The following is a 26894-nucleotide window of genomic DNA, read 5'->3' on the forward strand; positions in this document are numbered from 1 at the left end:
AAAGGGAAGAAGTTTCTGGATAACACTGGCTTTCTATCTCCATAACTATTGATTTAAAAAAAAAAAACCCTTTAGTTGCAAGGTTGATAGATTTAGAGGATTATTTTAGCTACATGTTTCAAACTATAAGACTACAAGTGGCTTAATAACAAGGGGTTAATTATTTTACCTTTCCAGGGTTAATTCAGTAGCATAGCCGTGTGCTCAAATACTAAGGTGCTTTCCATTTTCCTGCTGTGCCATCCTTGATATATGGATGGCACTTCTCCTCATGGACACAGTTTGGCTGCCACAGCTCCAAACACTAATCAGGTCCTCATAGAGAAGATCCAAATGCAGAAAGGGGCAAATCCCCATCTATGTCCCTTGTAACAGTGAGAAAAATGTTTTCTGAGACCTGCTGCTGTCTTAGATCTCATTTGCCAGATTTCTTTACATATCCATGTTTATACTAATCACAGTGAGGGTAATGGAATTACTATAATCAATATGCATCTCCTGGGGCTGAGAAGTAGTCATCTTCCTTGAACTCAGAGGAGGCTGATGATCCAATCAAAATTGGGGTTCTGCCAGCAAGAAGTATGTGGAGAGAAAGACATGGCTCTTGGCAACCTCAGAGTTAAAGACACAGAGAGGTGATGCGTTTCCCTTTGATTCTGTGGAAAGGTGGGGGCAGAGCTAGATCTAGAACACTGGCCTCCTGTTTCCTCAGCACCATGACTTTTCTTCTGTGTCTTTGTCTCTTCCTTTATAAAAGGGATTGGGATATTGCTTGCCTGAGTTCTATGGTGATAAGCATCATCATAATAATTAAAAAAAGAAAACTTGCCTAAGGGATTACTTCCATGTGGAACAATGAAACAATAACCTAAATAGCCACAGCTCAGTTTCACAGACGCTGCTGCGTGGATACAGGAAAACTGCTGGCTTATTGCACAGTTCTGCTGGGGCTGTTTCCTCACTCCACCTCTGACCAGATGGTACACCTCATCTCATGATTTTCCTCGTGTTTGCTGGCTCTGATGTATGTCCCCTGCAAGAAGGAAGAAAAAAAAAATCTCTCCTGGGGGCTTGTACTGCAGACCAGCCATTCAGCCCTTTTGCCCCAATACTTCTGCAGAGCTGACACACACAGTTCTTTCCTTTGCACGGAGATGCTGAAACCAAATGCTTCCTTATTGCACTGACTCAGAGAAAGGGCTGGGGCTGCTCTGGGCTCAAGAGTCATCCATCAGGGCAGATTGATACTCCCTCTGCCTTTTGCCTTCTAGAAGCTTCTGTGCATATTTTTAACTCTTTGGGTTTGCAAAAGAGAGAAGATGAGTAGGCACCCACCCTTAGGTTGGCAATGGGTAAGCTGACATTACCCCATTGAACCGATGGGGGAGGAGGATTCACAAGGGAAGAGAGAGCCTGCAGTTAAGGCAAGGACTGCAGAGTTCTGTCTGAGTCAGCATTACCTCTTCCTGGAGCGCTCTCAGGTGATCCCCTGGCCAAGGACACTGCAGGAAGGACAACGTCATGTGGTTGGACACAGAAAATGGATGCTTTGGAAGCAGACTGACATTTGCTTTTTAATTACCTCCTCTTGGCTTCTGAAGATGAATTCTTTTTTCATAGCAAAAAGCCAGGAAGAGAAGGAAATGTTCTTTCTACAGAGCTAACCGTGTCTGCACATTAACCTTTAGCACTGATTAAGATAAATGCCATTTCAACCCCTGATGCTTTTAGAGAAGATTTGAATTCAGCTGCTCAGCTCTTGGCAAGCTTGTATTCAGCTTTTGTTATGTCCCTCAGCCACCTCAGGTTGTCAGTGATGGGGTGAACAGATCCAGTCACCTAGCATTTGTGTGACCAAGACAAATGTGAGCTCTGGTGCTCGGGTTCTTTTTCCTGTCTCCTGGGGGGTTACTCAGGCACCACCAGAAAGGTCTTGTGCCCATAAATAGCTGTAAAGCAATCCATGAAACACCACGTGAGCGGGACTGATCATAAATGCAATAGCAATTCAGAGTAGACATTTCCTTCTGCTGAGGTTATCCTGGAGAGCTTTCTGGAGGAAATTGATATTCAACTGGGGAAATAACGATGTTTAAAATGTAATCATACCCATACTTTTTTTTAAGGGGGGGAGTGAAAAATGAATAATTCATGTAGCTTATTTAATTTAAAAAAATGTATTGGAAGTTCATCTTTTTCCCATTAAAAGCATCACCTGCTTCCAGTCACTTGGCTGAGTTCTTTGGGGTGGTGGTGGTGAGGGTCCCAGCGTTACGGGTACATGCAAGGGGGTACCCAGTGGTGTTCCTTTTGTCAAAAGAAAGCATGTCCTCCTCAAGAAGACTGACAACTAAAATTCTGAGAACTGCAGCTGGCAGGAAACAAGGAGGCTGAGTTAGATCTTTTCTTAAGCATCCAATCATCTGCCCCCCACCTCCACCTGGGAGAAACTCCTGTGGGTCCTGCCTGAAACAAATCCCAAGATGATTTTCTACAAGTGTTTAGATTTACAGTACTGAGATTTTTTCCCCCTTTTTCTTTTTCCTGAAAGCAGAGATGTGATGCAGCAACGAAGTAGCCCACAACTAGAGCAGCCTGGACCACAGAGATAAAGGTTTTGCAAAAAACTGCCTCATTCTCCCTGCAGGGATTTTCTGCTCTCAGAGAGAAGGTGAGTTTGTTATCCCCACATGGGTGGTCCAGGCCAACTACCCTACAGAGGGGCAGGTGAATGGACAGACCCACTGGAAAAGAGTCCGTTCCTGTGAACTCTGACTTTATTTGTTATTTGTGGAAGGAGTTCTCTGCAGCTGTTTGTAGCTTGAGTTTTTCATGAAGGAATAGGAAGGTGATTAAACATGACCTTGCTCCTGTATCTTCTTCCTTTTAAGAATTCGATGGTTCGGGGGCATTATGTATTGGTTACCAATGGTTTAGCTCATCCCACACACAGCTTACTGTCCTGCATAAAAGAAACCAAACTGAAAAGGAACAGCACAGAGTAAAGGAGACAGGCAAAGGTCAATGCAGCTGGTTGCTCTGGAGCTGAAATCCCAGGAAGGCTCCCTCCCCCTCTTGCCTCCAAATCCAATTTGTACTATGTTTCCTTTGCTCCCCAACTTCCTGCTCCTCCACTACCTCCCAGGGGAAGTCTAGGGTTGCAGACAGTTTCATTAAAGGTCAGCAGGCTGCCAGGAGCAATTCGTTCGCGGGGAGGAAATGAGCAGGATGTATTTTCATAGGAGCCTAGGGCTGGGAGGGACCTGGTGAGACCGTGGATCTCCAATCCCCTTCAGGGAAGATCGCCTGTAAATCAGGCCATGTGGCTGACCTCTCTTGTGTTCTTAGAGGACTTTCATCAGGGATGAAGGGCATCTTTGATGACATTTGCCGAGATACTATTTCACATTCGGAGGGCAGATGTATTACACAGGGATTCTATTGTTCTTAATGTTCTGAAGCCAGGCCAAACCTGGTTCTCACAGAGCACAGCACTAGTCTGACCAGAATTCTCCTCTCCAGAGGCTCCAAAGTCATCACAGGAAAAACGGGAGAGTGAATCTTCGGAGGACCAGCCTTGCATAAACGCTGACTCCTCTTGAGAGCAGGGCCTAAACGTCCCACCCCTTCTCTATTCCTTACCACTGCCTTGTTTCTTTCACATAGCTTAACTCTCCCTTCTTATCTCCTCCTGCTTCCAAGGATTCCTGTCACCGCCCCTCACAGGGACTGAGTTAACTTTGCTTTCTGGAGAATGTGTCTTATTTTCCACCAGAAACAGAAGGATACCCATCTTTACTTCCTGCACTGGAATTACTTCTAAAATGATTTGGCTCCGAGAGAGCCATTTCCAGCCCTTCATAAACTGAACCTTAGAGAACTCTGCTTAAGAAAAAAAAAATCCACAAGAACTACCACATTAAAACCTTCTATAATTAAGACAGTAATGCCCCCAATACCATCCAAGGTGCCTTCAGAGGAAAAACCATCTGTACATCAAAGATAATATTCCTTTAAATTATTTATACCAATTCAGTTACATAAACATTTACAAACATAGCAGTGGTGATGGTTTAGTGATGTCAAATGAAAGAGGAATTATCACTAGCCAGAAACCTTTTTATTGTAAATCTCTTCTTGTACTTGTACATTAAACATTCTCTTGATGTTTGTCTCCTTGTCACTCTTACATCTTGAATCCATATTGTCTCTTTACTCAGAGCAAGATGACTTGAATATCCTGAAGAGCATTAGTAAAATATTGCCTGTTGAATAAATTTAATTTTGTATATTGTATCAAGCCCTAAGTTTGAGGGTATGTTCCTAGGGTATCAGTCTATAAAGGAAAGATCTTGTTGTTTTGTAAGACTAATGTAAAGGGTGGTATTTCAGAGAGTTTGGTATTTTAGATGTTACTATTTGTGTGTGTCTGCAAACAACAACAACAAGAACAACAACAAAAAAATAAAATAAGGACTAGAAGACCCCCAGGAGCCTGGAGAAAGTTAAAAGAAAGCCCCACATATTTATGGTTACCAGAGGGTAAGTGGGGGGAGGGATAAATTGGGAGATTGGGATTGACATATACATACTACTATATATAAAATAGATAACTAATAAGGACCTACTGTATAGCACAGGGAACTCTACTCAATAGTCTATAATGGCCTATATGGGAAAAGAATTGAGAAAAGAGTGGAGATATATATATATATATATACATACACACATATATATATCACTTACAATATACAATATTGTAAATCAACTATACTCCAATAAAAGTAAAAAAAAGAAAAGAAGGCTGCACAATCTCAGCCCTCAACCTCCTTCTTCAGCTGCCCTGCCCTTCCCCACTCTGGTTGCAGGGAAACCCAGTGCCTTCATGTGGTATGCCATTGTCCCGAGGCCTGGACTAAGGTGTCTTTTCTATGGCTGTACACTCCGACATTCCTCTCTCCTTTATCTCATCAGGATATTTTGATGTGCATTCCAGTTGATCCAAGCACTCAGTTAATTAGTTTCATAGATGGACACCTTCAGGGTATTTGCCAGATGTGCCTGGAGCCACAGTAGGGCTTTACCTTTGACAGACCTTGAGGTGTGTGTGGGGGAGGGAATGACAGGATGTGGACTCATTGTTTGGGAAGAAAAAACAAAAGCAGGATGTGGAAAGTTAATGAGCTCTTGCTCATCAGAGTCTGTATCTGCCTCCCAATGCCTAGAGCTTTGCACACGAGTGGGAACTTATTCTGTGTTAGATGATGTCGAATTGCAAGAAGAAAGGAGAGAGAAGGTGATTTGAAGGACCACGATGTCTAGACAATATGTTAACTTTGCCACTAGGCATCAGATCTTGTGATACTTAACTAGTCAGGTGTTAGAAATGGAAGTATAAATAGATTTCATAGTCAATCATAATTAGAAAATAGGCTGATGGCAGAATTTCAATGCATGAGAAAGACATTACTCCATAAGTAAAGGTATAGGCAAATGACACACTCTGAATTAATAAGAAGAAACAAAGAAACGTTATGAAAGATAGACAATTATTAAGAGGATAAAGAAGATTAAAAAACCTAGTAGGAAATATTGACAATAAGCATGAAATGGCAATTCACAACAGAAAGAACAAAGGCCCAATTCTGTGAAATGTAATCAAAGATATAGAACAAACAAATGTAATTTATTTCTGTTAATTTGGCAAAGTATTTTTTAAACACTACTGCCCAATATTGATGAGGATATGAAAAAAAGATAAGTCAATTTTGTAGTCATAAGAATATACATTTGTACAACTTTCTTGAAGACTAATTTGGTGTTTTAATTAAAAATGTATATAAAGTTCAGTTCATATTCTTTAACAATACAATTCAACTTTTAAGAATCAATTCCCATAAAATAAATTGCACACAGAGATTTAATATAGGGACTTCCCTAGTGGGCCAGTGGTAAAGAATCCACCTTCCAATGTAGGGGACGTGGGTTCGGTCCCTGGTAGGGGAACTAAGATCCCACATGCCACAGAACACCTAAGCCTGCATGCCACAACTACAGAGCTCACGTGCCCTGTAGCCCATGCTTCACAACTAGAAAGAAGCCCGAGCGCTGCAATGAAAGATCCTGCATGCCTCAAAGAAGATCCTGCATGCCGCAACTAAGACACGACACAGCCAAATAAATAAATAAATAAATAAATAAATATATATATATATATTTTTTTTTTTTTTTAAAAAAACAAGAAAAGGTCATTGAAAGAGGACAAATCCCAGAGAATGATCACAACTTTAAAAAAAGATTTAATATAAATATATTAATTGCAGTTTTGAATGGTAGATTATTGGAAACAAATATCTGTAAGAAGTTAGGTTCAGACTGTTGGGCCATTACTTTGATATTAAAATAAGGGACCCAGAAATGAGTCAATATGACTTGATTCCATCACATCTTCTTCTCAAGAAGACTGGAGGGAAATATAGTATGTACTTTCTTTTCCTATATATCCACATATAGGAAAAGAAGTGTCAATGGAAGGCAAAGTTACACTTTAGCTGGGCTCTGACTCTGAACTTCAGATAATCTGGGCTGTGTAGAGAAACTTTTATTTTACCAGGTCAGCTTGAATGATCCTGTGGGGCAAAGTAATATTCTTTGCCTTTTTCACTGGATGTTCTCAGAATTTGCCTCTTCAGTGAGTCAAAAACCCATACTCACTACATCAGATTAAGTGAGCCTGCAAAATAGCAAAAAAAAAAAAAAAAAAAAAGGAAATAAAAAGAGAAGAGTAAATGTTTCCTTCTCAATAACTACCTCTGGACTTTCTACCTGAATTTACTCAAATACTCAGTCTTGTGTAACTTTTTCTGGCGTGGGCTATACTTGGTAGAAACAGACTTAGTTAACTTGAGAGAAACGTAGACGTGGATTTTCTAACATTTCACAAGAAGCTCTGCATGGACCAATGTTTTGCAAAGACAGAAGAGAGTGAAAATAGCAATGGCTATGAACACTGAAATTTATCCCTTCAAAACATCATTGCTTGAAAAATACAGCCTTAAAGTATATTCTTCAACTTGAGCAATATACCCTCCTCTAGGAGACATTAGCTCTTTTGACCTGTTTTCTGAATCTTCCTTGAGAAGAATAAGGGTGAGGGAAGAGGAGGAACCTTGAGATTACAGTGGAGGCCCAAAATGTCCACACATTACATATGTCTTGGCACATATAATTTGCAAAATGTCATAAGATCAAGACATTAAAAACCATGGACATGAAGAGTAACATCACAAAAAATGTGGAGTTTAGTGGAAAAAAAAGCTAGCTATAGTATGCACAGTCTGAATTTAATAGTGTAAGGATTATATATATTTATAGAAAAAAGACTATATGATAATGATGGTAGATAACTCAAAGTAGTGAGAATACAGATGGCTCACATTTCCCTCTTCCTATGCAAAAAAAAAATTTTTTTAACATCTTTATTGGAGTATAATTGCTTTACAATGGTGTGTTAGTTTTTGCTTTATAACAAAGTGAATCAGTTATACATATACATATGTTCCCATATCTCTTCCCTCTTGCATCTCCCTCCCTCCCACCCTCCCTATCCCACCCCCCTAGGTGGTCACAAACCACCGAGCTGATCTCCCTGTGCTATACGGCTGCTTCCCACTAGCTATCTATTTTACGTTTGCTAGTGTATATATGTCCATGCCACTCTCTCACTTTGTCACAGCTTACCCTTTCCCCCCACCGCCACCCCGTATCCTCAAGTCCATTCTCTAGTAGATCTGTGTCTTTATTCCCTCCTTGCCCCTAGGTTCTTCATGACCATATATATATATTTTTTACATTCCATATATATGTGTTAGCATACAGTATTTGTTTTTCTCTTTCTGACTTACTTCACTCTGTCTGGCAGACTCTAAGTCCATCCACCTCACCACAAATAACTCAATTTCATTTCTTTATATGGCTGAGTAATATACCATTGTATGTATGTGCCACATCTTCTTTATCCATTCATCTGTTGATTGACACTAAGGTTGCTTCCATGACCTGGCTATTGTAAACAGAGCTGCAATGAACATTTTGGTACATGACTCTTTTTGAATTATGGTTTTCTCAGGGTATATGCCCAGTAGTGGGATTACTGGGTCGTATGGTAGTTCTATTTTTACTTTTTAAAGGGACCTCCGTACTGTTCTCCATAGCGGCTGTATCAATTTCCATTCCCACCAACAGTGCAAGAGGGTTCCCTTTTCTCCACACCCTCTCCAGCATTTATTGTTTGTAGATTTTTTGATGATGGCCATTCTGACCGGTGTGAGATGATATCTCATTGTACTTTTGATTTGCATTTCTCTAATAATTAGTGATGTTGAGCATTCTTTCATGTGTCTGTTGGCCATCTGTATATCTTCTTTGGAGAAATGTCTATTTAGGTCTTTGGCCGATTTTTGGATTGGGTTGTTGGTTTTTTTGATATTGAGCTGCATGAGCTGCTTGTAAATTTTGGAGATTAATCCTTTGTCAGTTGCTTCATTTGCAAATCTTTTCTCCCATTCTAAGGGTTGTCTTTTCGTCTTGTTTATGGTTCCCTTTGCTGTGCAAAAGCTTTTAAGTTCCATTAGGTCCCATTTGCTTATTTTTGTTTTCACTTCCATTTCTTTAGGAGGTGGGTCAAAAAGGATCTTGCTGTGATTTATGTCATAGAGTGTTCTGCCTATGTTTTCCTCTAAGAGTTTTATAGTCTCTGGCCTTACATTTAGGTCTTTAATCCATTTTGAGTTTATTTTTGTGTATGGTGTTGGGAGTGTTCTAATTTCATTCTTTTACATGTAGTTGTCCAGTTTTCCCAGCATTGAAGACGCTGTCTTTTCTCCACTGTATTTTCTTGCCTCCTTTATCAAAGATAAGGTGACCATATGTGCATGGGTTTATCTCTGGGCTTTCTATCCCGTTCCATTGATCTATATTTCTGTTTTTGTGCCAGTACCATACTGTCTTGATTACTGTAGCTTTGTACTATAGTCTGAAGTCAGGGAGCCTGATTCCTCCAGCTCCGTTTTTCTATCTCAAGATTGCTGTGGCTATTTGGGGTCTTTTGTGTTTCCATACAAATTGTGAAATTTTTTGTTCTAATTCTGTGAAAAATGCCAGTGGTAGTTTGATAGGGATTGCGTTGAATCTGTAGATTGCTTTGGGTAGTAGAGTCATTTTCACAATGTTGATTCTTCCAATCCAAGAACATGGTATATCTCTCAATCTATTTGTATCATCTTTAATTTCTTTCATCAGTGTCTTATAATTTTCTGCATACAGGTCTTTTGTCTCCTTAGGTAGGTTTATTCCTAGGTATTTTTTTCTTTTTGTTGCAATGGTAGATGGAAGTGTTTTCTTAATTTCACTTTCAGATTTTCCATCACTAGTGTTTAGGAATGCAAGAGATTTCTGTGCATTAATTTTGTATCCTGCTACTTTTCCAAATTCATTGATTAGCTCTAGTAGTTTTCTGGTAGCATCTTTAGGATTCTCTGTGTAGAATATCATGTCATCTGCAATCAGTGACAGCTTTACTACTTCTTTTCCAATTTGGATTCCTTTTATTTCTTTTTCTTCTCTGATTGCTATGGCGAAAGCTTCCAAAACTATGTTGAATAATAGTGGTGAGAGTGGGCAACCTTGTCTTGTTCCTGATCTTAGTGGAAATGGTTTCAATTTTTCACCATTGAGGACGATGTTGGCTGTGGGTTTGTCATATATGGCCTTTATTATGCTGAGGTAAGTTCCCTCTATACCTACTTTCTGGAGGGTTTTTATCATAAATGGGTGTTGAATTTTGTCGAAAGCTTTCTCTGCATCTATTGAGATGATCATATGGTTTTTCTCCTTCAGTTTGTTAATATGGTGTATCACATTGAATGATTTGCATATATTGAAGAATCCTTGGATTCCTGGGATAAACCCCACTTGATCATGGTGTATGATCCTTTTAAAGTGCTGTTGGATTCTGTTTGCTAGTAGTTTGTTGAGGATTTTTGCATCTATGTTCATCAGTGATATTGACCTGTAGTTTTCTTTTTTTGTGACATCTTTGTCTGGCTTTAGTATCAGGGTGATGCTGGCCTCATAGAATGAGTTTGGGAGTGTTCCTCCCTCTGCTATATTTTGGAAGGGTTTGAGAAAGAAAGGTGTTAGCTCTTCTCTAAATGTTTGATAGAATTCACCTGTGAAGCCATCTGGTCTTGGGCTTTTGTTTGTTGGAAGATTTTTAATCACAGTTTCAATTAAAGTGCTTGTGATTGGTCTGTTCATATTTTCTCTTTCTTCCTCGTTCAGTCTTGCAAGGTTGTGCTTTTCTAAGAATTTGTCCATTTCTTCCAGGTTATCCATTTTATTGGCATATAGTTGCTTGTAGTAATCTGTCATGATCCTTTGTATTTCTGCAGTGTCAGTAGTTACTTCTCCTTTTTTATTTCTACTTCTATTGATTTGAGTCTTCTCCCTTTTTTTCTTGATGAGTCTGGAGAATGGTTTATCAATTTTGTTTATCTTCTCAAAGAACCAGCTTTCATTTTATTGATCTTTGCTATTGTTTTCTTCATTTCTTTTTCATTTATTTCTGATCTGATCTTTATGATTTCTTTCCTTCTGCTAACTTTAGGTTTCTTTTTTTCTTCTTTCTCTAATTGCTTTAGGTGTAAGGTTAGGTTGTTTATTTGAGTTGTTTCTTGTTTCTTGAGGTAGGATTGTATTGCTATAAATTTCCCTCTTAGAACTGCTTTTGCTGCATCCCATAGGTTTTGGGTCCTCGTGTTTTCATTGTCATTTGTTTCTAGGTATTTTTAATTTCCTTTTTGATTTCTTCTTCTTGGTTATTAAGTAGTGTATTGTTTAGCCTCCATGTGCTTGTATTTTTTACAGATTTTTTTTACTTTAATTTATATCTAGTCTCATAGTGTTGTGGTCAGAAAAGATACTTTATACGATTTCAATTTTCTTAAATTTACCAAGGCTTGGTGTGACCCAGTATATGATCTATCCTGGAGAATGTTCCATGAGCACTTGAGAAGAATGTGTATTCTGGTTTTTTTTGGATGGAATGTCCTATAAATATCAATTAAGTCCATCTTGTTTAATGTATCATTTAAAGCTTGGGTTTCCTTATTTATTTTCATTTTGGATGATCTGTCCATTGGTGAAAGTGGGGTGTTAAAGTCCCCTACTATGATTGTGTTACTGTTGATTTCCCCTTTTATGGTTGTTAGTATTTGCCTTATGTATTGAGGTGCTCCTTTGTTGGATGCATAAATATTTACAATTGTTATATCTTCTTCTTTCATTGATCCCTTGATCATTATGTAGTGTCCTTCTTTGTCTCTTGTAATAGTCTTTGTTTTAAAGTCTATTTTGTCTGATATGAGAATTGCTACTCCAGCTTTCTGTTGATTTCCATTTGCATGGAATATCCTTTTCCATCCCCTCACTTTCAGTTTGTATGTGTCCCTAGGTCTGAAGTGGGTCTCTTGTAGACAGCATATATCCAGGTCTTGTTTTTGTATCTATTCAGCCAATCTATGTCTTTTGGTTGGAGCTTTTAATCCATTTACATTTAAGGTAATTATTGATATGTATGTTCCTATTACCATTTTCTTAATTGTTTTAGGTTGTTATTGTAGGTCTTTTCCTTGTCTTGTGTTTCCTGCGTAGAGAAGTTCCTTTAGCATTTGTTGTAAAGCTGGTTTGGTGGTGCTGAATTCTCTTAGGTTTTGCTTGTCTGTAAAGGTTTTTATTTCTCTGTCAAATCTGAATGAGATCCTTGCTGGGTAGAGTAACCTTGGTTGTAGGTTTTTCTCCTTCATCACTTTAAATATGTCCTGCCACTCCCTTCTGGCTTGCAGTTTCTGCTGAAAAATCAGCTGTTAACCTTATGGAGACTGCCTTGTATGTTATTTGTTGTTTTTCCCTTGTTGCTTTTAATATTTTTTCTCTGTATTTAATTTTTGATGGTTTGATTAATATGTGTCTTGGCGTGTTTCTCCTTGGATTTATCCTGTATGGCACTCTCTGTGCTTCCTGGACTTGATTAACTATTTCCTTTTCCATATTAGGGAAGTTTTCAACTATAATCTCTTCAAATATTTTCGCAGTCCCTTTCTTTTTCTCTCCTTCTTCTGGGACCCGTATAATTCTAACGTTGTTGTATTTAATGTTGTCCCAGAGGTCTCTGAGACTGTCCTCAATTCTTTTCATTCTTTTTTCTTTATTCTGCTCTGCAGTAGTTATTTCCACTATTTTATCTTCCAGGTCACTTATCCGTTCTTCTTCCTCAGTTATTCTGCTATTGATTCCTTCTAAAGAATATTTAATTTCATTTATTGTGTTGTTCATCATTGTTTGTTTGCTGTTTAGTTCTCTTAGTTCCTTTTTAAACGTTCCTTGTATTTTCTCCAGTCTAATTCCAAGATTTTGGATCATCTTTACTAACATTATTCTGAATTCTTCTTCAGGTAGACTCTTTATTTCCCCTTCATTTGTTTGGTCTGTTGGGTTTTTACCCTGCTCCTTTATGTGCCGCGTATTTCTCAGTCTTCTCATTTTCCTTTATTTACTGTGTTTGGGGGTCTCCTTTTCACAGGCTGCAGGTTCGTAATTCCCATTGCTTTTAGTCTCTGCCCCCAGTGGGTAAGGTTGTTTCAGTGGGTTGTATAGGCTTCCTGGTGGAGGGGACTGGTGCCTGTGTTCTGGTGGATGAGGCTGGATCTTGTCTTTCTGGTGGGCAGGTCCACATCTGGTGGTGTGTTTTGGGGGTGTCTGTGATGTTATTATGATTTTAGGTGGCCTCTCTGCTAGTGGATGGGGTTGTGTTCCTGTCTTGCTAGTTGTTTGGCATAATGTGTCCAGCACTGTAGCTTGCTGGTCATTGAGTGGAGCTGGGTCTTGGCGTTGAGATAGAGATCTCTGGGAGATTTTTGCCATTTGATATTATGTGGAGCTGGGAGGTCTCTTGTTTACCAGTGTCCTGAACCTTGGTCTGTCACTTCAGAGGCACAGCCCTGACACCTGGCTGGAGCAGCAAGAACCTGTCATCCATACCACTTTTGGGAGGTCTGAGCTCTTCTGCCAGTGTTCAGTAGATTTTCTGTAGGAGTTGTTCCATATATAGATGTATTTCTGATGTATTTGTGGGGAGGAAGGTGATCTCCACGTCTTACTCTTCTGCCATCTTGAAGCTCCTCTCCCAGTACTTTTTTTTTTTTAATTTTTATTTATTTATTTATTTATTTATTTATTTATTTATTTATGGCTGCATTAGGTCTTCGTTTCTATGCGAGGGCTTTCTCTTGTTGCGGCAAGCGGGGGCCACTCTTTTTCGCGGTGCGTGGGCCTCTCACTATCGCGGCCTCTCTTGTTGTGGAGCACAGGCTCCAGGCACGCAGGCTCAGTAATTGTGGCCCATGGGCCCAGCTGCTCCACGGCATGTGGGATCCTCCCAGACCAGGGCTCGAACCCGTGTCCCCTGCATCGGCAGGCAGACTCTCAACCACTGCGCCACCAGGGAAGCCCTCCCAGTACTTTTAAAATCAAAGAAAATGAATTTGTCTAAGCCACTGCAATAAGGTAAGAATGAGAAATATAATAATTATTTATAATAGATAGGAAAAAGAGCAAGTCAAACCGTCTCTATAGTTTATATGATTTTTTTAATATTGAAAAACCTAAGGTGTCTAAAAAATTACTAGATCTAATAAGCAAATTTAGCAAGGTTGCAGAATGCAATATCAGTATTCAAATATCAATCATTTTTCCATATATCAGCAGTAAACAGATGGAAATCTATTTCTAATAGTATAAAATATACAATAATTAGGAAAAAATGAACATAAAATGTTCAAGACTTTTATGCTGAACTACATAGTATTACTGAGTGAAATTAAATATTGCTGGCCTCAATAAATGGAATGATATATGTTCATGAATTGGAAGACTCAATAGTGTTGAGATGTCCATTCTTTCCAAATTGATCTATAGATTTCAATGCATTTCCAATCAAAATCTAAGCAGCCTTATTTGTGGAAAATGACAAACTGATTCTAAAATTTATATTGAAATGTAAAAGTCTAAAAGAGCTTCAAAATTTTGAAAAAAGAGGAATTTTAATATCTCATATTTATGTATACTATAAAATTACAATAATTTACAGTATGCCATTAGCAAAAGCATAAATGTATACATCAATGGAATAGAATATTCTGTAAGTAGATCTTCACATATACATGGTCAACTGGTTTTCATCAATAGTGCCAAGTTAATTTATTGGGGGTGGGTAGGAAAGAATGGATAGGTTTTTCAAAAATGATAATGGAACAACTTGTTATCTATATGAAAAAGAATGATCCTCAGCCCTTACCTCACACCATTTATAAAAAAACTAACTTGAAATGGATCAGAGAACCAAATTTAAGGGTGAAAGCTCTTTAACTTCTAGGCAAACAAGCAAAAAAAATTTGAACCTTCAGGTAGTTTTCTAGTTATCAACTGCTATGTAACCCACTGCTATCAACCCACATACAGTGGCTTAAAACAACAATTTTTAATTTTGCCCACAAATCTGCAACTTGGACAGGATAGCTAATGTCTCCTTCACACGTCAGGCTAGGATTACTCAACTGGAGCTGGCATATCATCTCCCCAATGGCTGGCCAGTTGATTCTAACTATCAGTGGGGAGCCCAGCCACAGTTACCATTTAGTGACCTCTGTCCCACCCCAGGGGCCATTCCACAGGACTACTTCAGTAGAACATGGTAGATGGGTTTCAAAAGCCAGGATTCAAAAAGACAGGAAGAGGTTGCTGGTAGTCTCTTAAGGCCTGAGCCTCCAAACTGGCATGTCAATAACTTCTACCATATTCTCTTGGTCAAGCAGTCATAGAGCCATTGCAGATGGCTTGTGGAGGGAGCATAGGCTCTGTCTGTTGATCAGAGGAATGTCAAAGAATTTGCTCACATCTTTAATCTACCACAAATGAGCAAAAAATTTTTAAGTAAGACACAAAAGGCACTAAAGATATTTTAAAAATTTGACAAATTATATTTTATTAAAGTTAAAAATTCTTTCTCTTCCCAAGATATCATTAAGAAAATAAAGAGATAAACCAAAATCTGAGAGGAAATATTCAAAATGCATACATCCAACAAAGACCTTGTATCTGGAATAAAGAACTCTTGTGATTCAGTAATATAATGATAAATAATAAGAGAGTCTTCACAAAAGGCTATGTATGAATGGGCAATAAGTACCTGAAAAGAAATTCTAAATCATTAGTCATCAGGGAAATGCAAGTTAAAACCACAATGAGATATCATTGCACATTCACTAGAATGGATAAAATTAAAAATACTGAAAAAAATAAATGTTGATGAAGATGGGGAGCAAGTGAACCACTCATATATTACTTGTGGGAGTGTATAATGACACAACTGATTATAAAAATTGTAAAAATTGCATGTGTATAAAAGTTAAAATCCATGAAATATCCTATTAAAATTTTTTTTATAAGTTAGTATATATGACAGAAGAACTGGAAGATGAGAAAATGAGTATGTATGTATCTTTAAAGAACATTGTAGGAAGTTGAAGAGGAGGTAATACTAGCACCCATTCTAAGCATCTATTGTCAGGCAAGTCTCATTCCAAGAAATATCATCACCACTGCTGTGTGCACAGAGATTCCTCTTCCCCCTCGCTCTCTTCTCTTCTCTCTGGGCCAAGACTCAGTGCTTAGTGTTTCCAAAATCCAGCTCCTTCTGTGTCATTGATGGCCCTCTATTGGAGGGAGGGAACCTCTAAGAGTGTAAATGGTTGGCTACAGCTAAATGCATTCCTGGTCCCAGAACTCTTTGCATTTTAACAAGTATGCAAATATCTACGTTTTGTATTTTTAAAAATCCATGGACTATATTTTTCAGGGTATATTTTCAGTCAGTTTTACAAATCTACAGGGGAAGATGTTTTGGCCTTGATTGTGGTGGCAGTTCTAAACTCTTCCTGTTATTTCTTTTTTATCAGAGTTATCAGATATTCTAACTATGAGTATGACTTCATTTACTTCAGAGAGTTATTATATTATAAATCTCACAATGAGAAGGGACCACTAGAGGTGGGTCTAGAGTTAAGGTTCTAGGACCTTGGGCCAAATAGAGTGAAGGGATACATTCCAGGTGAATTTTAACCCATTCAAGAGAACTAGAATAAAATCAAGTCCTCAGGAAAAAATAAACTTGGAACACTATTTCTTCTTAATCTATCCTACGTTATTCATTCCTTGTTCAAAAGTCACCTAGTTCTGCAAATTCTTACTATATTAAACCTTTTTTTTTTTTAACAGTATTTTTTTTTTAATCCTCTTGGGCTTTGCTTTTTTTTTTAATATAAATTTATTTATTTATTTATTTATTTTTGGCTGTGTTGGGTCTTCGTTTCTGTGCGAGGGCTTTCTCCAGTTGCGGCAAGTGGGGGCCACTCTTCATTGCAGTGCGCGCGGGCCTCTCACTGTCACGGCCTCTCCCGTTTCGGAGCACAAGCTCCAGACGCGCAGGCTCAGTAGTTGTGGCTCACGGGCTTAGTTGCTCCGCGGCATGTGGGATCTTCCCAGACCAGGGCTTGAACCCGTGTCCCCTGCATTGGCAGGCAGATTCTCAACCACTGCGCCACCAGGGAAGCCCACTATATTAAACCTTTTAAATAGCTATTGATATTATCTACATTCTTCTCAGAGAACCTCTGCTTTTGTTTTAGGGAAAATAAGGAATCAACCTACATTCTTCATTGGCACAGAAATGTGAGTATGAATATAAGAAATTGAACATATTATTTTGAAAGGTATTAATCTACCCAATTTTTCTGCCATCATATAGATGTTCTTTTCAGGCATTTATTCATTCATTATTTCTTCTTTATGGCTCTACAATATGGGCATACCTAATTTTACTGCACTTTGCTTTATTGCTATTCATAAATGTTGTATTTTTACAAATTGAAAGTTTGTGGCAACCCTGGGTCAAACGAGTCTATCGATGCCGTTTTTCCAACAGCATTTGCTCATTTCATGTCTCTGTGTCACATTTTGGTATTTCTCGCAATATTTCAAACCCTCCACCAGCAAAAAGTCTATGACTTGCTGAAGGCTCAGATGGTGGTTAGCATTTTTTTAGCAACAAAATATTTTAAAATAAGGTATGTGCATGGTTTTTTAAAGACATAATGCTATTGTACACTTAATAGACTACAGTATAGTGTAAACATAACTTTTATATGCACTGGGAAACCAAGAAAATTCACATGACTTGCTTCATTGCAAATCCACTTTATTGTGCTGTTCTGGAACTGAACTGGAAATATCTCCAAAGTCTGCCTGTATGCCCAAGGCTATGCTAGGCAGTGTAATAAACAGTGGAGATATAAAAGCAAATGAAATAAAACCTCTGTCTTCAGTGAGTTCACATTTAATGCACGGTAACATAAATGTTGTCATTGGAAAAGGCACAAATAGCCCAGCGGGTGTGAGATACTCAGTGGAAACTTTACAGAGGAGAAGATATTTGAAATATAATCGAGACAGCTTCAGGCAGGAAAGGAAAGGGATGGATTTTCAATGCAGGGATAAAGCAGGTAAAATTTAGATTCTGACCATTTCCTTGTCAGCCATTCTTAAGGGCTTATGTGTTCAAACACTAAACAGATAGAGGCTTACTGGATTTGAAAAAAGGAGTAAAAGTTATAGTTTTTATATTTCCATCTGTGAGAATACATTATGTACAACAAATCACTTAGCAGTCATGGGTCTGTTTCTTCATTTTTCAATCATCAGATCAGATATATTTTTAGTACACCGTGACTGGTCCTCAGCAGGTGGTAAAGATGAAACTTGTACTTACCCTTTTTACTAAGCTAAAACAACAATAACCACCTCCTAGCTATTTAAAACATTATAAGCAATTTCCTCCCTCTAAGATAGAAATTTTGGAGAAGAGTGACTCACTGATCTGGGGAAAAAAAAACCTAATCCTTGAAAGAATCCTTTTACTTAGGCAAATAAAGACGATGTTCCCACCCCTTATTCTTGTAGAAGACCTGAATCCAATGAAACACTCCAAATGTTAACACTTCTGCCTGAAAAACATTATTCTGTAGAGTAACGCAAATATGGATATTTCTTCTAACTCGTCTTTATTTCTGTAGGTTATACTTATAACTGGGATATTTTCCCCTAACTTTAGTTTTGTATCTCCAAGCAAAACTAGTGTCATTATTTTTACGTGATGTAGAGCTGGGATGCAGATTGTGGGAAGTACTTGAAAAGTTTGATGAGAAACTAGGAGGAAAAAGACTTCAGGAAAGGAACTGGTCTAGAATTGTTTCAGCATAATGTTGACTGGATTGTGAAATTACAGACCTGGTTTTGTTTACAATTCAATAACTACATCCTTGGGAAATGTAGTGATGCCAGAAAGAGGTTCTGACCAGAGGAGGCTGATGATGGGCAGAAGAATAGCTCAGTGCCAGATGCTGGCCAAGGGGCCAAGCTGTAACAAAATTGTTTTGAAGAACATTTAAATGATCCCCAGTGATAAACTCTCTAGTTGTTCCAAAATGTTAGTGACCTTCAATGTTTCATTTTCATTTTCAATGAGAGAAAGGATTTCCACTTATGAACTTAACAACAATATTTGAAAAGATGAAGTTGGTCAAACACTGGGTCTAACAGTCTATTGGCTTGGACCACTGTGTCTTGGTCATTAAAGTGAAGTTAAGACTCTATAGACTGGTTAAATTCATGATACTTCTATTGTAGCTGAAAATAGTTACGCATTATGTGTATTATAAGTAATATACCAATAATGGATTATTATTTCATACATAAATATAATGACAAAATGTCATTTTAATAATGATGATAAGGTAAAATGTGGATAAAGTTGGTAGGTGGAGAAATCTAGGGTTATTAGCAAAGAAACTACATGGTACTTTATTGTGTAAAATGTTTAAATTTTTATATTTGCTAAAATTATATCACTTTTCTGAGGATGATATTTTATCTTAATCATCTAAAAGACAAAGTATTTTCTCCTGACTTTACCTCATTATCCATGAGATAGGTTAACCTCAATTGTAGAACAGTGAAGAAAGGGCAAAAGTACATGGAACCCTATTGAAATTCATGCTTAATCTATTTACAAATTCAGTGCAAAATTCAGTATAGACACCTACTTAGACTTCAGATGCATTTACTTCATCCAATTTAGGGGTGGTTAGGGAGATAAAAATAAAAAGTGATATAATAAAGTTAGCAACGGCTGTGGGTTCTGAGTTTTACATCCAGTTGACTTTGTATTAGCTACCAGGAAGCATACATAGTACTGAGCTCATATAGAAATATACAGGATTAAGATCCAGAACAAGTGAGTCCAATTCTAGGTTACTCTAGTAATGTGCTTTGTTGTCAGCTTTCTTCTTCTCCTCCTTTGCCTTCTCCTTCCCCTTGCCCTTCTCTTCTTTTCCTCCTCCTTCATCATCATCATCCTACAGTGAAGGACACTGTTTGCAGCAGCCTCAGGCTTACAAATTAACATAGTAACAGTACTTTGTAGCTGTAAAGTAGAACTGATTTCTCAGCTTATATACTCGGGAAGAGGGAACAAATGGAACATTTAGCACTTACTAGGTGTTAAAGTAAGTGTTAAATGGAACATTTAACACTTACTGGGTCTTACAGTTTGTAAGAAACATGTTTTCCCATTTTACACAGAAGTGTTTAGAGAGGTTAAATTGCTCAATGACAGATAGCTGGTAAGTGCCAGTGAATCAGAGACCAAAAATAATTCTGCCTAATTCTAAAGCCTGTACATTGCCCATGATATCACCCAGCTTTCCATCTGATCTCATGGCTGGATAAACCCGCAAATGCTCTCCTACGATCTATTGATAGTGGTGAACAACCTTAATCAGAAAGTAGAAAAAAAACCAGGGGGGAAATGTTGGGAGAGGGATAAATTGGGAGATTGGGAATGACATATACACACTACTATATATAAAATAGATAACTAATAAGGACCTACTGTATAGCACAGGGAACTCTTCTCAATACTCTGTAATGACCCATATGAGAAAAGAATTTTAAAAAGAGTGGATATATGTATATGTATAACTGATTCACTTTGCTGTATGTATAGCAGAAACTAACACAGCATTTTAAATCAACTATACTCCAATAAAAATTTAAAAAAAAAAGAAACTTTGTGAAAGAGATCTAGTGCCTATTGCAAAGACATATGCCTGGAGCTACTGTGAAGTGCAAGAAAGCATTATGAACCTTGTGTCAACATGAATTGTTGGTAGTAGAGTGTGAAGAGGGCTATGTCTAACACTGGCAGTATAGAATGGCTCTGAGTGAATGTTCAATATCACAGATTATTACTCAATGAACCCAGTGAGTTTTCAATGTACTCTGTAAATTTTCAAGACATTTTCACCTACGTTATCATATGTTAGTTTTCATAACAATCATGACACCTAGTTAGGGCAAATTTATTCATTTTATTTTATCTCTGAAAACAGTAAAATCCAGAAAGTTACGTGGCTAATTAGTTAGCAGCCTTTTAAATGTTTCTGTATAACTTATTTCCATTATATCATATAATTCTTATCCCTTAAGGTTTGGGTATTAAATGGGATTAAAGATACAGCCACTATAGAAAACAGTATGCAGGATCCTCAAAAAACTAAAAATAGAATTACCATATGATCCAGTAATTCCACTTCTGGGAATACATCCAAAGGAAGCAAACACACTAACTTGAAAAGATACCTGAACACCCATGTTTATAGCAACATTATGTACAATAGCCAAGGCATGGAAACAACCTAAGTGTCCATTAATGGATGAATGGATAAAGAAGTTGTGGTATATAAATAATATTCCATTGTTTGTATATACATTAACATTATATAGCATTGTATATAACCATTAAAATGAGGAAATCTTACCATTTTCTACAACGTGGATGAACCTCAAAGGCATTATATTAAGTGAAATAAGTCAGACAGAGAAAGACAAATACTGAATGATCTCACTAATATGTGGAATCTTAAAAAAACAAAACAAAAAAGACCAAACCTACAAAAACGGAGATCAGACTTGTGGTTACCAGAGGTGGGGGGTGGGGGAAGGGGAAATTAGAGAAAGGTAGTCTTAAGGTGCAAACTTCCAGTTATAAGATAAGTAAGTACTAGGGATGTAACGTACAGCAGGATGACTATAGCTAACCCTACTGTAATGATATATAGGAAAGTGTTGAGAGTAAATCCTATGTGTTCTCATCACAAGGAGGAATTCTTTTTCCTTCTTTTTATTGTATCTATTATGAGAAGATGGATGTTAACTGAACTTACTGTGGTCATCATTTCACAGTATATGTGAATCAAACCATCATGCTCTATACGTTAAACTTACACAGTGATGTATGTCAATTATTTCTCAATAAAACTGGAAAAAAAATAAATGGGAATAGAATTTCTTGCTCTTTGACCACTGCTTTTGAGAGAGAAAGATGAGAAGTTGACTAAGATATGCCTTGAGCTGAATAATCCTTTTTAGTTAATACAGAATTTCTTAGTTATTTTTTTTAATCCCCAACTCCCAAAAGAAGCTGACTGGTTGGCCCTTGGTATTTCTTTTAGTTAGTAATACCAGATTGCAACTTTGATCGGAAAGCAGATATACCAATCCATTACTTATTAAAATGAATACCTAATGGATGTATTACAGGAAGGAAGTACTAACATGTTGAAGCTTTACTTTGTTAGGGGTTTTACATATATTACTTTATTTCACCTTCACAGTCAGTGATTCACAAATGAGTGATATAGGTCTATAATTCCTAGTTTACAAATATAGAAGGGAGGCTCGGAGGGATTAAGTAACTGCCCAAGGTCATGTAGCTTGATTTTGTAGGATAGAAACCAGACGGAAGTCTTCTGTCATCAAAGCTCATGATCTTTCCAGATCGGCTTGGAATTTAGAGTATTCTGTGCTACTATTCTATTCTTCCCTATTCTACTACTTGGTATATGTTGAGCTTTCAATGGCTTTTAAATTGCTATGGGCTTTCTCATCTTTCTAAGGACATATTTTGTTGCCCTAAAATATGCGAACTGCTTCTTGTTGCCTGTTGAAATCCCCTCTGTCTTTGAAGTCCAGCTGATATTTTGTCTCTTCGAGAAAAATCTTGAGGAAACTGAAACTGAAAGTGATCTTTGCCTCCTCTGGACTGTAGTAAAACTTACTTGTATTATTTGAGTGTCATTTGTTGCTTGTAGCTGCTAATTATTTTTCGTGTCATTTTAAATTTTCTCCATTTCATTCAAGGCTTTTGAGGGCAGGGACCACTCCTGTTAAATCTTATCTCAATCAGTGGCACAAAGTAGATGTTCAATAAATATTGTTTAAACTTTATTAGAGAGTGATTAGTGAAAACTAATTTGGTCCAGATATACAGAAGGTCAGAATTTACTAATAAGCAATGTTAAGCCATTTAAATTTTTGACAGCAACATCAATGGAGCTAAAAAGATTGTCAAATGGGAATTCTTCTAGTCTTGCTTGAGTGCCTTAATACTGATGATTTGTACTAGTCCACTAATTTTATTCTATATGTGGATATTAATAAATCCCTTACAATATTTATTTTTTAAAAAAGTAAGGTAAGTTTTTTTCCTTCCATTTTTGTTAACAGTATTTTTTTGCTTACCACATTTTAATCTTTTTTCCATTGAGCACTAAAGTAAGTGCCAGTCCAGCTTCTCTCAAAATAATCACAAGTGGACCCAGTTTAAACTGATGAGCCTTTATGGGGTCTTTGCAAATCCTCCTGGTGCAGACTTAAGGCATGAACATTTTAGGCTTTGTTGCAGAGGAGATAGAAAACTTGTCTTATAAACTTAAAACTGAGAGTTGAATTTTCTACAAGCAAATACAGATTAGCTCCTTACCTTCACCTTATGGCTACCTCTCGGAATATGATATATAATACATGTTTAATACATATTTGTTAGGTTAAATGTAAAAACTTGAGATTTTATAAATGGCCTATTGAATGTCACAGGTACAGAGGACTGACGTGCCCTCAAAATTCTTCTTCTCTTTTCCTATCTCTTTGTAGGCAGATCTTAATATTGAAATTTAGGGCTGGAGGATAACTCACTTTCAAGAGGCCAGTCTAGGCATGTGGCATGAAGCCAGTGGTTCAATTACCAAAGTGGAAATTTGCCTGATTAGCCTCATTTGGCCTTCAGGGTCCTCAATCATCTTAGATGACTTATGACATACTGCAGTTGGAACCTCAGAGTTTCCAAAAGTTAGAAGCACTGATGATGTTTAATTAAAACTTCTCACGTTTTAAAAATTGAATAATACAAAAAATTAAACTTCTTACAATAATGCAGTGGCACTAACTTAGGAATTGAGCTGATAAAACTAATTTAAGATCTTCAATAACCTTGAATCCACTGACTTTTGGGGAAGAATCTGAAATTTACAAGTTCAGTGAACAAAGTAATACAAGGAGAAATTTAGAATCATCTCTAAGTCACCCTTGCTCCTAAGAAAAGTTAATTATTATGTAACACTTGGATAATATTTGTAATTTTGGAAAGTACTTTTTGTCTATTATCTCATTCAATTCATCATCATTGCAAATACTAGATCTTATTTACTAAAGTGGAGATGAAACAAGAACATTTTCTTTAGATTTATAAGACCAAATTTTAAGTAATAAGGCAACTAAAAATGATTTAATATATTTCTGTGGTGAAATTCTATGTGCATCTGTAGCTTTCATAAAACAGAAGTTCATACAGAAAATAGTCTAATGCAAAGTTAATTTATCCTAAACACATTTATATACTCAAAAGGGACCTTATTTCATCATTATTTATTAATTAGGGTAGAGTAGCTTGCTGTAAGATATACTCTAAGATTTCAGTGACTTAGCACATAGTAATCCAAGGAAGTTGTTTCTGATCAACTGCCCTTCCTTTGGGTTAGTCATTCAAAGATCCAGTTTCCTTCCACCTTGTGGCTCTGTTATCCTTTAGGGTCTCAGAGAGAGGCCCTCTGAGGAGCAAAGAGAAGGTAAAGAAGGTCCATTTACTTCTTAACCACATTAGCCTAGAGGTGACATGCATCACTTTCACTCATAGCACATAATAAAGAACTAATTACATGGAGACTTTCTGGGGGTTGCAGAAGAAGGGGAATTGGGCTTGGTAAACAGCTAGCCCACCTAAGCCACAATTTATTTTTGAGTTACTTAAAAATATCTTCTATTCCCCACATACCTTCCTTTATATACTTTCAGATATCTAAAATTTTTACAACTAGAATAAATTTTTAAAAATTTAACCAGAAATTATAGTTGATAATGAAACTTATGGACAAGGAAGAAGATCTAAAGACAAATATGTTGGTGTTAGGGAAATTCTGATGCATCAAAATATTACAGCATGACTTTAGCTCAATAAGGCAGGCTGGGAGAGACTTTCAAGATGGCGGAGGAGTAAGACGTGGATATCACCTTCCTCCCCACAAATACATCAGAAATACATCTACATGTGGAACAACTCCTACAGAACACCTACTGAACACTGGCAGAAGACCTCAGACTTCCCAAAAGACAAGAAACTCCCCACGTACCTGGGTAGTGCAAAAGAAAAAAGAAAAAACAGCAACAAAAGAATAGGGACGGGACCTGCACCACTGGGAGGGAGCTGTGAAGGAGGAAAAGTTTCCACACACTAGGAAGCCCTTTCACTGGCAGAGACAGGGGGTGGGTGGGGGGGAGGGAAGCTTCGGAGCCACGGGGGAGAGCGCAGCCACAGGGGTGCAGAGGGCAAAGTGGAGAGATTCCCACACAGAGGATTGGTGCCGACCAGCACTCACCAGCCTGGGAGGCTTGTCTGCTCACCCACTGGGTCGGGTGGTGGCTGGGAGCTGAGGCTCGGGATTCAGAGGTCAGATCCCAGGGAGAGGAATAGGGTTGGCTGCGTGAACACAGCCTGAAGGGGGCTAGTGTGCCAGAGCTAGCTGGGAGGGAGTCCGGGAAAAAGTCTGGAACTGCCTAAGAGGCAAGAGACCATTGTTTCGGGGTGCGCGAGGAGAGGGGATTCAGAGCTCCAACTAAAAGAACTCCAAGGATGGGTGGAAGCCGTGGCTATTGGCGGCTGTGTGCAAGCATAGGTCACTATCCACACCTCTCCTCCTGGGAGCCTGTGCAGCCCACCACTGCCAGGGTCCCATGATCCAGGGAGAACTTCCCCGGGAGAACACACGGCATGCCTCAGGCTGTGGCAATGTCATACTGGCCTCTGCCACTGCAGGCTCGCCCCGCATTCCATACCCTTCCGTCCCCCTGGCCTGAGTGAGCCAGAGCCCCCTAGTCAGCTGCTACTTTAACACTGTCCTGTCTGAGCGAAGAACAGACGCCCTCAGGCGACCTACATGCAGAGGTGGGGCCAAATCCAAAGCTGAACCCCAGGAGTTGTGTGAAAAAGGAGAGAGAGGGAAATTTCTCCCAGCAGCCTCAGGAGCAACAGATGAAATCTCCACAATCAACTTGATGTACCCTGCCCTGCAACTCTGGAAGACCTGAATAGACAACAAATCATCCCAAAATTGAGGCAGTGGACTTTGGGAAAAACTGTAGACTTGGGATTTGCTTTCTGGATCTAATTTCTTTCTGGTTTTATGTTTATCTTAGTTTAGTATTTAGACTTTTTTATCATTGTTAGATTTGTTTAATGATTTGGTTGCTCTCTTCCTTTCCTTTTTTTATATATAGATATATAAATTATTTTCATTTTTCTCTTTTTGTGAGTGTGTATGTGTATGATTCTTTGTGTGATTTTCTCTGTATAGCTTTGCTTTTACTATTTGTCCTAGGGTTCTGTCTTTTTTTTTTTTTTTTTAGCATAGTTTTTAGTGCTTGTTATCATTGGTGGATTTGTTTTTTGGTTTGGATGCTCTCTTCTTTCCTTTCTTTTTTTTAATAATTAAAATTTTTTATTTTTAATATTTTAATTTTTAATTTTAATAACTATTTTATTCTTTCTTTCTTTCTTTCTTTCTTCCTACCTTTCTTTCTCTCTCTCCCTTTTCTTCTGAGCTGTGTGGCTGACAGGGTCTTGGTGTTCTGGCAGGATGTCAGGCCTGTGCCTCTGAGGTGGGAGAGCTGAGTTCAGGACACTGGTTCACCACAGACCTCCAGGCTCCACGTAATATCAAATGGCAAAAGATCTCCCAGAGATCTCCATCTCAACACTAAAACCCAGCTCCACTCAATGACCAGCAAGCTACAGTGCTGGACACCCTATGCCAGACAACTAGCAGGACAGGAATACAACCCCATCCATTAGCAGATAGGCTGCCTAAAAACATAATAAGGTCACAGACACCCCAAAACACACCACAGACACAGTCCTGCCCACGAGAAAGACAAAATCCAGCCTCATGCACCAGAACACAGGCACCAGTCCTCTCCACAAGTAAGCCTCCACACCCACTGAACCAACCTTTACCACTGGGGGCAGACACCAAAAACAACGGGAACTACGAACTTGCAGCCTGCAAAAAGGAGACCCCAAACACAGTATGTTAAGCAAAATGAGAAGACAGAGGAACACACAGCAGATGAAGGAGGAAGGTAAAAACCCATTAGACCAAACAAATGAAGAGGAAATAGGCAGTCTACCTGAAAAAGAATTCAGAGTAATGATAGTAAAGATGATCCAAAATCTTGGAAATAGAATGGAGAAAATACAAGAAACGTTTAACAAG

Source organism: Balaenoptera ricei, chromosome 6 (genome assembly GCF_028023285.1).
Source record: "Balaenoptera ricei isolate mBalRic1 chromosome 6, mBalRic1.hap2, whole genome shotgun sequence".
Classification (NCBI taxonomy): Eukaryota; Metazoa; Chordata; class Mammalia; order Artiodactyla; family Balaenopteridae; genus Balaenoptera; species Balaenoptera ricei.